The sequence below is a fragment of the Eurosta solidaginis genome, chromosome 3, assembly GCF_040869045.1.
Source record: "Eurosta solidaginis isolate ZX-2024a chromosome 3, ASM4086904v1, whole genome shotgun sequence".
NCBI classification, from domain to species: Eukaryota; Metazoa; Arthropoda; class Insecta; order Diptera; family Tephritidae; genus Eurosta; species Eurosta solidaginis.
The window spans coordinates 145,835,165-145,844,865 of NC_090321.1; the positions used below are offsets into that span (position 1 = coordinate 145,835,165).

At 34.9% G+C, this 9,701-nt stretch overlaps 1 long non-coding RNA gene across 1 annotated transcript; it reads left to right on the plus strand.

Moving 5' to 3' along the window:
- The first annotated feature begins 7,060 nt into the window (after nt 1–7,060).
- On the plus strand, nt 7,061–7,875 carry LOC137246670 (uncharacterized). Its single transcript, XR_010951639.1, has 2 exons — nt 7,061–7,383; nt 7,438–7,875. It is a non-coding gene; the product is annotated as an uncharacterized lncRNA (long non-coding RNA).
- The last annotated feature ends 1,826 nt before the right edge of the window (nt 7,876–9,701 follow it).

Sequence of the window (9,701 nt, forward strand, 5' to 3'; positions counted from 1 at the left end):
AAATAAAAAACTAACCGCAGACATATTCCCACTTCCGAGAATTGATGACATTTTGGATCAATTAGGAAGAAATAAAATTTAAAAAAATAAAAAAAAAATCAATTAGGAAGAGCCAAATATTTTCCATGTTCAGATGTAATGTCAGGTTTTCATCAAATAGAGCTAGACCAGAATTCCAGAGATTTTACTTCATTTACAACAGATAATGGTACTTATCGATTTAAACGACTACCCTATGGCTTGAAAGTAGCACCAAATTCATTCCAAAGAATGATGACTTTAGCATCGCAGGTCTGAAACGCTCACAAGCATTTTTATATATGGATGATTTGGTAGTATTAGGATGCTCCGAAAAGCATATGATGAAAAATTTACGGGATGTATTGTCAACTTGCAGAAAATATAATTTAAAGTTACACCGTGATAAATGCTTATTCTTTAGTCAAGAAGTTTCTTATTTAGGATATAAATGTACTAGCCAAGGAATTTTGCCTGACCCAAGTAAATTTGAAATTGTTCATAACTACCCTACTCCCAAAACACCTGATGAAGTCAAACGATTCGTTGCTACAGAAGATTCGTACCAAATTTTGCAGAATATTCTAGAGTTTTAACACGACTCTGTAAAAAGAATGTTCCCTTCGATTGGACAAAAGAATGTCAAAATCTTTTGTCTATGTGAAGAAAGCATTAATTAGCCCAAATATCTTACAATATCCCGATTTCAATAAAGAATTTTGCATAACAACAGATGCCAGTGGCTATGCCTGCGGCGCAGTCCTTAGACAAGAATATGAAGGAAAATATTGTCCAATTGCATATGCATCGAGATCTTTTACAAAGGGTGAAATAAATAAAGCAACAATTGAAAAAGAATTAGCAGTCATTCACTTGGCTATCACTTATTTCAGACCATACGTATATGGAAGAAAATGTTTAATTAAAACTGACCATCGACCTTTAACATACCTGTTTTCAATGAAAAACTCTTCGTTAAAATTAACTAGGGTAAGATTAGATCTGGAAGAATATGACTTTGAGGTGGAGTATATAGCTGGAAAGGAAAATTACGTAGCAGACGCACTATCACGTATTGATATTAACACTTTTAAGGAAATGACAATAGAAGCATGCAAAATTATATGAGTTACGACAAGATCGGAAACTAAGAAAGCAACCAGTAATGATGTAAGAGAAGAAGAAAATAATAGTCACAATGAGAACCCTATAATATATGAGCGCTTAATAAATATGAAGTAAAAAGAAGCTCGTTTCCAATCCTCCGAAATTGTATTACAAAAAAGGAAAGAAAATTTGCAGCGAAATTGAAACCAGCAACCTAATTGTTGAGGCGAAGATTGACTTAGGACAATTCTTTACCAGGCTTATGAAGGAAGCCGGCAATTTAGGCTTTAAAAAAATGCAGTTGTCCTTAGGAGACAAATTGTTTAAAGACAAGTATGCTCTACTTAGTAAATAAATATAAAGAATTAGGTACCAAAGTCCTCAAAAATGTAATAATTGCATTAACTCCAGAGGTTAAGCATGTGACAGATAAAGAAAAAATTAAAGAAATTCTTAATAAATATCACGACGATCCTGTCTTTGGTGGCCACCCAGGAATAAATCGTATGACAAATAAAATTAAACAAAAATATTACTGGAAAAATATGAAAAACGATATTAGAAAATACATTAAAAAATGCAAGCAATGTAATAAAAGCAAAATTAATAAACACCTGAAAGAACCAATGACCATAACGGAAACGCCTCCGAAACCTTTTGAAACGGTACAAATTTATACAATTGGACCACTAAAGACAGTAAGTGGAAATGAATATGCAGTAACCATTGTATGCGATTTAACTAAATATCTAAAATATAAAAGCTATACCTGTTCAAAGCAAACACGCATTAACAGTTGCTAAAGCGATATTCCAACACTTCACATTGATTTATGGTTGCATGACAACAATTATGAGGGATATGGGAACCGAATATACAAACGGTTTATTTGAGGAATTATGTAAACTTTTAAAAATCATTATTAAACATTAGGTACGGTTGAACGCAGCCATATAACATTCAATGAATATGTACGCTCCTACATATCCATTGACAAAGACGATTGCGATGAATACCTTAAGTATTTTTCGTCTTGTTACAATACAACTCCTGCAATTCACGGATATTGTCCATTTGAACTCATTTTTGGGAAAAAAAACGCCCAGACTTACGAATTTTTACAAGAAAATACAGTTAGCCAGGTCTATAACCATGAGGCTTATGATAAAGAAATTAAATATAGGTTACAAATAGCACAACAAAGAGCTAATAGATCAGTACAAAAAGCTAAGGAAAAACAAAAATATTATTATGATAGAAATATTCAGAGTAAGGAAATAAATATTGCAGATTTAGTGTTAGTAAAAAATGAAGCAGGTCATAAATTTGATAGTAGGTACAAATGGCCCTATAAAGTAGAAAATATTGATAGTAAAAGTAATTATACTTTAATTCCATATAATATAGAATATATAGATAAAAACGATTATACACCGAATAAAAAAATTAAGAAAATAATAGTACACAAAAATAGACTTAAATTATTAGAACAAGAAAATTTTCAACTTGTAAACATAAAATACAAAATATAGAATTAATTTTCTACATTTACATATAACTAAATAAATAAAAAACCACAAAAGTAAATACACATTAACTTGAACACATTCCTTATTGTAACATAAAATATACAAAAAAATTTACAGAAATAATAAAAAAAACAAATTCAGAGCTAATGTAAACATATCCAAACCAAATCACTAAACTTAAATTCATAAATCTTTATTGAAATAGAATGCCCATGCATTCGCCAAATGCATAAGCCTTCTAAAAAAAGGGAGTTGTAGTATAGACAAGGCATAAGCCAAAAATTCCAATCAAAACGTGTAAGCCACTTAATACATAATTGTGTATATATGTACTACCGTGTGACAAATTAAAGAGTGCATCTAACTCAATCGTTGATAGTGCAATTCCCAGCGACTTAATACATACTTTGTATGTAGGTGTATAGTACCGTGTGACAAATCCAAATTTGCGCTTCACCTTATTTCGACAAATTTGATGATATTGCATTTCCCACGAATTTCACATATCAACACAAATATGAAGGTGCATATTTGTGTCGATTTGTACGTAGATATGTAGGTATGTAAAATTTAAGTAGATATGTAAGTAGGAATATGTTTAGATTAATTTAGTATATAAGATCAACAAAAATCCAAATAAAGTCAGAATTGCTGATACCTGTGCTCACCCAGCACTGGCCGTTAGCAATTAATTAATCAACTCATCGTTCTTTTTATTTGGCTAATTTGGCCACACCATACCTCCGAGGATTTAAACACCTTTACAGAAGTGTGCACCGGTGCCAGCCTCTTCGGGTAAATAACTTGAAAAAAAAACAAAAAACAAAAAACTTAACTTTAATTTAACTTAGTTATGCGAATATCATAAGAAAAAAGCAATAGCTATAATTTAAAAGAAAATTTTAACTATACGAAAAAAAAAGTTAAAAAAGTAAAATAGGTGTAGGTACTTACATATGTGCTAAATCAAATATATTTCTTATATATAAGAAGTTATATGTAATGATCCGTTAGAAAACAAGAAAAAACCAAAGAAAAGGTTAGAGAAGAAAAAAGGATTTATGTCGGGCGAAAAAAGAACCGATGTGCATTCAGAATAGATTATAAAAAGAAAATAATGCCAATTTTTTTTGCGTGGTCAAAATTCCGCCACAATTTTTAATTTGCTTTGATTTTCGAGTGAGAAAATATTCGTTCGCGGTGTTATTAGAAACATTATCAGCAACATTATTGACAACATTATAGATCTCTCATCGTGAGACCGACGCATTGTGAATGAGCATTCTTTATTTATCTATCGGTATGTGTGCTGTAGGTATTCATACGTATATGTAGATTGGGTCGATTTATTAACCGATATCGCGCCATCGAGTTTTCGATAGGATTTGGGCTCAGGAAAAGAGTTCCACTACGCATACCCAAAAAAATAATTTTCGAGCCTGCGAAAAAAAAATGACGAAAGGGTAAACTTTTCGACCAAAACACTCCCCAAAACCCCAAAAATATTTTTTTTTTTTCAAAAAACTGTTGTAAAAAGTTAGCGATAACAGATTTTTGAAAAAAAAAAAATAATAATTTTTTTTTTGGGGAGTTTTTTGGGCGAAAAATTTACCCTTTCGCCATTTTTTTTCGCAGGCTGGAAAATTATTTTTTAGGTATGCGTAGTGGACTTTTTTCCTGAGCCCAAATCCTATCGAAAAATCGATGGCGCGATATCGGTTAACTTTCGTCCATACAAATCGACCTAGATTAATGTGTACATTAGTGTGACCGCAAGTTATATGGACAATTTTTTTCTTCGTATTTTCACTTGGCAAACCCCTTAAATTTATTCCAAATTAGAAAAAAACTATATATAAAAAATTTTAGATGGTTTGCGTAATTATTGGGCGTGCCTTGAGCCCGCAAAGTTTGCTAAAAATGCTATTTTTCTCACTGTGGCTCGCTTTAATTGTTCTTAACTTCAGTAATATTTATTTTATAGAAAAACTTTATTCACAAATATTTTAGGGACATATCTGACGAAGAATGTTGCTCTGTATTAGTTTTCTTTAGCATTAATATTTAATCCAGAAAAAAGCTAAATTAAAAAATAACGCGGGTTCGAATCGAGCTCAAGGCCTAAAAATAATTTTTTTTATCATTATTATTGTTATGATAAATTTTTTCTTAATTGAAAAAATTTTTAAATTAGAATAGAAGAAAGAAAAAAATTTTAGACAACTGCCAAAGCTCGTTGTATAGATCCATTTCGGGAACTGCTAAATTCCTTCATCGGCAACGTTTAGGCCCCGCTGCTATAACCATTCAGCCACCACAGCGGTTTTTTGTTTGTCTTCATTAATCCTACTTCTATTCTGGTTCGTGCCAATTGATATTCACAACACTGCGACATCTGTTGCAGAATGGCTGTGAAAATTGGACTTGTTTGTTGGCAATGCTGCCATAGTGTCATATTTTATTGACACTTTTTTCCCCGTGCTCTGGGATGTATTAACAATTTTTGTTGTTATATCGGCCTACTGATTTTAAGATCGCGGGTTCGAATCGAGCTCAAGGCCTAACAATAATTTTTTTTATCATTATTATTGTTATGATAAATTTTTTCTTAATTGAAAAATTTTTAAATTAGAATAGAAGAAAGAAAAAATTTAGACAACTGCCAAAGCTCGTTGTATAGATCCATTTCGGGAACTGCTAAATTCCTTCATCGGCAACGTTTAGGCTCCGCTGCTATAACCATTCAGCCACCACAGCGGTTTTTTGTTTGTCTTCATTAATCCTACTTCTATTCTGGTTCGTGCCAATTGATATTCACAACACTGCGACATCTGTACCCGCGATCTTAAAATCAGTAGGCCGATATAACAACAAAAATTGTTAATACATCCCAGAGCACGGGGAAAAAAGTGTCAATAAAATATGACACTATGGCAGCATTGCCAACAAAGAAGTCCAATTTTCACAGCCATTCTGCAACAGATGTCGCAGTGTTGTGAATATCAATTGGCACGAACCAGAATAGAAGTAGGATTAATGAAGACAAACAAAAAACCGCTGTGGTGGCTGAATGGTTATAGCAGCGGAGCCTAAACGTTGCCGATGAAGGAATTTGGCAGTTCCCGAAATGGATCTATACAACGAGCTTTGGCAGTTGTCTAAATTTTTTCTTTCTTCTATTCTAATTTAAAAATTTTTCAATTAAGAAAAAATTTATCATAACAATAATAATAATAAAAAAAAATTATTGTTAGGCCTTGAGCTCGATTCGAACCCGCGATCTTAAAATCAGTAGGCCGATATAACAACAAAAATTGTTAATACATCCCAGAGCACGGGGAAAAAAGTGTCAATAAAATATGACACTATGGCAGCATTGCCAACAAACAAGTCCAATTTTCACAGCCATTCTGCAACAGATGTCGCAGTGTTGTGAATATCAATTGGCACGAACCAGAATAGAAGTAGGATTAATGAAGACAAACAAAAAACCGCTGTGGTGGCTGAATGGTTATAGCAGCGGAGCCTAAACGTTGCCGATGAAGGAATTTAGCAGTTCCCGAAATGGATCTATACAACGAGCTTTGGCAGTTGTCTAAATTTTTTCTTTCTTCTATTCTAATTTAAAAATTTTTTCAATTAAGAAAAAATTTATCATAACAATAATAATGATAAAAAAAATTATTGTTAGGCCTTGAGCTCGATTCGAACCCGCGATCTTAAAATCAGTAGGCCGATATAACAACAAAAATTGTTAAAAAATAACAGCGAAATCTTCACATATCTTCGCATTCTTTGCATACGAACATATTTTCATATAATTATTTGTGTTATAAAACTACTTTGCTTATTTATCACATGGTAACAAGATAGAATATTTAACTTAGTTGTATTGGCTTTGGAATTTCTGTCAGTGAATTAAAATATGTATTGTAATAATTCCTTACAGTCGATCACCCGAACCCGCGATAACCCCCCCCCCCCCCCCCCCCCTCCCAAGATCTGCAATTTATAATACTGCGATTGAAATATTTTATGAAATGCATAGTTTAGCTATATATTCATTTCCAATTTCCATTTGTTTCGCTGTGGGTAAAATCAGCAGAAAAAATATACCATTCTGGTATTTGAAGAAAGAATTGCGTACTTTTCGCTGAAATTTGGCAGCCTTGGTCGCTATTTCATGATCACGGTTGCCACACCACATCTTTTATCTGAACGAAAATTCCTTTTGAAAAAACAAAAGAAGGACTAATATTTTTAAAATATCACAAAAAAATTATTTATATAGACTTTAGCGAATTTCGGTGCCTAGATCGCGTTAATGTGTTACTATTTGGCAGCAGTGATACATTCACGCCAGGAAATCTCCATTATTTTGTGGCACGCTCTGACTTAAGGGCCTATTACGGTACACAACTCAACTTGGTTGGGTTGTAATTAAAACAACTCAACTTTCAGACAACTCAACTCCTGTTTGGTATTACGAATTACAACTTATTTCAGTTGAAGTTGAATTGGTGCTGCCAAGCTAAGAAAGTGATGATTTGACAGATAAATGAACAGCTGATCAATTTGTGGCAGAAATTTAAGCATTTTCAAATGTGATTTTTTTATTAATGTTATATGAAATCTATTTTAAACTGGCGAAAATGTTGGTGATTGACATGTCGCGAATACGGAAACATTTGCGTGATCATTCCAATCCCTTGGAACTACCAAGCACCAAGTAAGAAAATGTTTAAGTGACAAATAATGAGCTTCATATGAAGTTATTTTGCAGATTGGAAAGGAATCATTTTACTCAGTACTAAACAAAATTAAGAACCATTTCCGCATACGCGTTCGTATTTTAAAATTATGCGCCACACTCCGATTCCTTGCTGACGGCAGCTATCAAATATGCTGTGGAAATGATTTTGGTGTTGGACTGGTATTAGATATAATTGAGAAGCGTATTTGTGCGAAGTAGATTAAAACCCTAACAGAAAAAACTGTATTTTACTCAAATAGGATTCCCAGGAGTAGTGATTAGTATCAATGGGACTCGCATAATTTCACCTATTTTGGCTGCATCCAAACTGCGACCAGCCTCGTCCAACTATGGAATATCAATAAAGTCAAAAAGTTATTCAATGTAATTCGTTTAAACGTTGGTTTTTCTAGAAATGTGTACAAAATTGTTTATTATTGTTTGATTAAAAAAGGTTTAACTACCGGCCTTAAATTTTTTGTTTTTTTTGGTAACGTTTTATAAGCCCGTGCACCATCTAACTCTTATCAAAGGTGGTATCAAAAGACGGGTTTCCATCTCCGTTTTTAGGATTCGAAAGCGAAAATTAAAAATTTTATTTCTTTCGAAAGATATTTACAAAGACCCACAAAATGGCCCGAGAGGGTCCGAAATATGAGGCCCGGTCCACAGTTTTTTTGCAAAGAACATCTTTCTACGTTGGCAGCCTTTGGCCGCGATTCGTAAAAATAATCCTGGTTGGGTCCAACACCTTTCTGCATTGCTGTATACAAAAAATCTGGCAAAATACAACAACCACATGAAATTAGATTTTATTAGAATTAATGTTTGTGGTAATTCTTTACGACAGCATGACACTGCTAGATAGATAGATAGATAGATAGATGTTGTGAGGTTAAGCACTGCGACCTATTGGTCTATTGTGCCCTCATTCTCTTTACAACACTTCATCCAAGCCGAGTTCTCTGATAAAATCCAGAATGGTTCTTGGCTTCAGAGAATGTATGTGACTATTTTCTAATTTGGATGATCCTAGGATCCTAAGCCTTCGTCTCGCGACTGCATCACATTCCTTCAGGATGTGCTCTGCAGACTCATCTTCGGCATCACAGAATCGACAGAGGCTACTAGCCGATATACCCAATTTATGCATATGGCTCTTTAGCCTACAGTGACCTGTGAGTATACCTGTTAAAATCCTAAGGCTAATTTTTGGGAGATTAATCATAGCCTTATATCGCTTTGAATTGTACCCTCCTATTAGTGCCTTTGCCTGCCGAAGTCCTGGACTTTCACGCCAGTGTTGTTCTCTGAGGCACGCCTCCTTTTGTCTAAATTCCTCCCTTATTGTATGTGACCCTATTGGGACCATAGGCTCGGGACCTATTGGCTTTCCGGCCGCTGCCAACCTGGCAAGCTCGTCCGCTCGCTCGTTACCATCCACTCCCCTGTGTCCAGGTACCCATGCTAGACGGATGGTGTTATTAACTCCTAGACTGTTTAACCTCTCTACGCACTCAAGGACTGTTGATGATTTAATCTCAACTGATGATAATGCCTTGAGTGCAGCTTGACTGTCGCTGAGTATAGCGATTTTCTCGTTGGTATATCCCCGCTGTAAGTTTATCTCTGCACACCGGCTTATGGCAACAACTTCGGCTTGGAAGATGCTCGGATATTTTCCGAGTGGTAGGGATATTTTGGTTCGGGGGCCGACGATCCCCGCTCCTATGCCCTCCGGTGTCTTCGAGCCATCGGTGTACCATATTATGGTGTGTTCCTGGTGAAGCGCTTCAATCCTGGAAGTGTCCCACGTACATTTGTTCCCCAGCTCTATTTTGAAGCGCTTCTCAAACTTAATTATCTTCCTCGTATCATCTCTGGGAAGTTGGATAAGTGGAATCTGCTCCTGCAGCTTCGCCATGCTCCGTGACTGTATCACTTTGCCTCTTCCATATCCCTCTTTAGCTATGTTTACTAAAGTTCTCCTGGCTGCCTGCTCAATTATTATATGTAGAGGCGTTAACTCAATCAGCACCTCTATTGCTGCCGTCGGGCATGTTCGCATAGCTCCCGTAATGCAGACACACGCTAAGCGTTGAAGCTTCGTGAGTGATTTTTGTACGGTCACCATGGTTGTCCTTGATGCCCACGCAACTGCTCCGTACACTATGATAGGTCTCACTATCATAGTGTACATCCATCTTAGGATCTTCGGGCTGCATCCCCAGGATCTTCCTGCAATACGTCTGCACACCATTATTGCTCTTGTAGCCTTTAATATGGTATTGTCG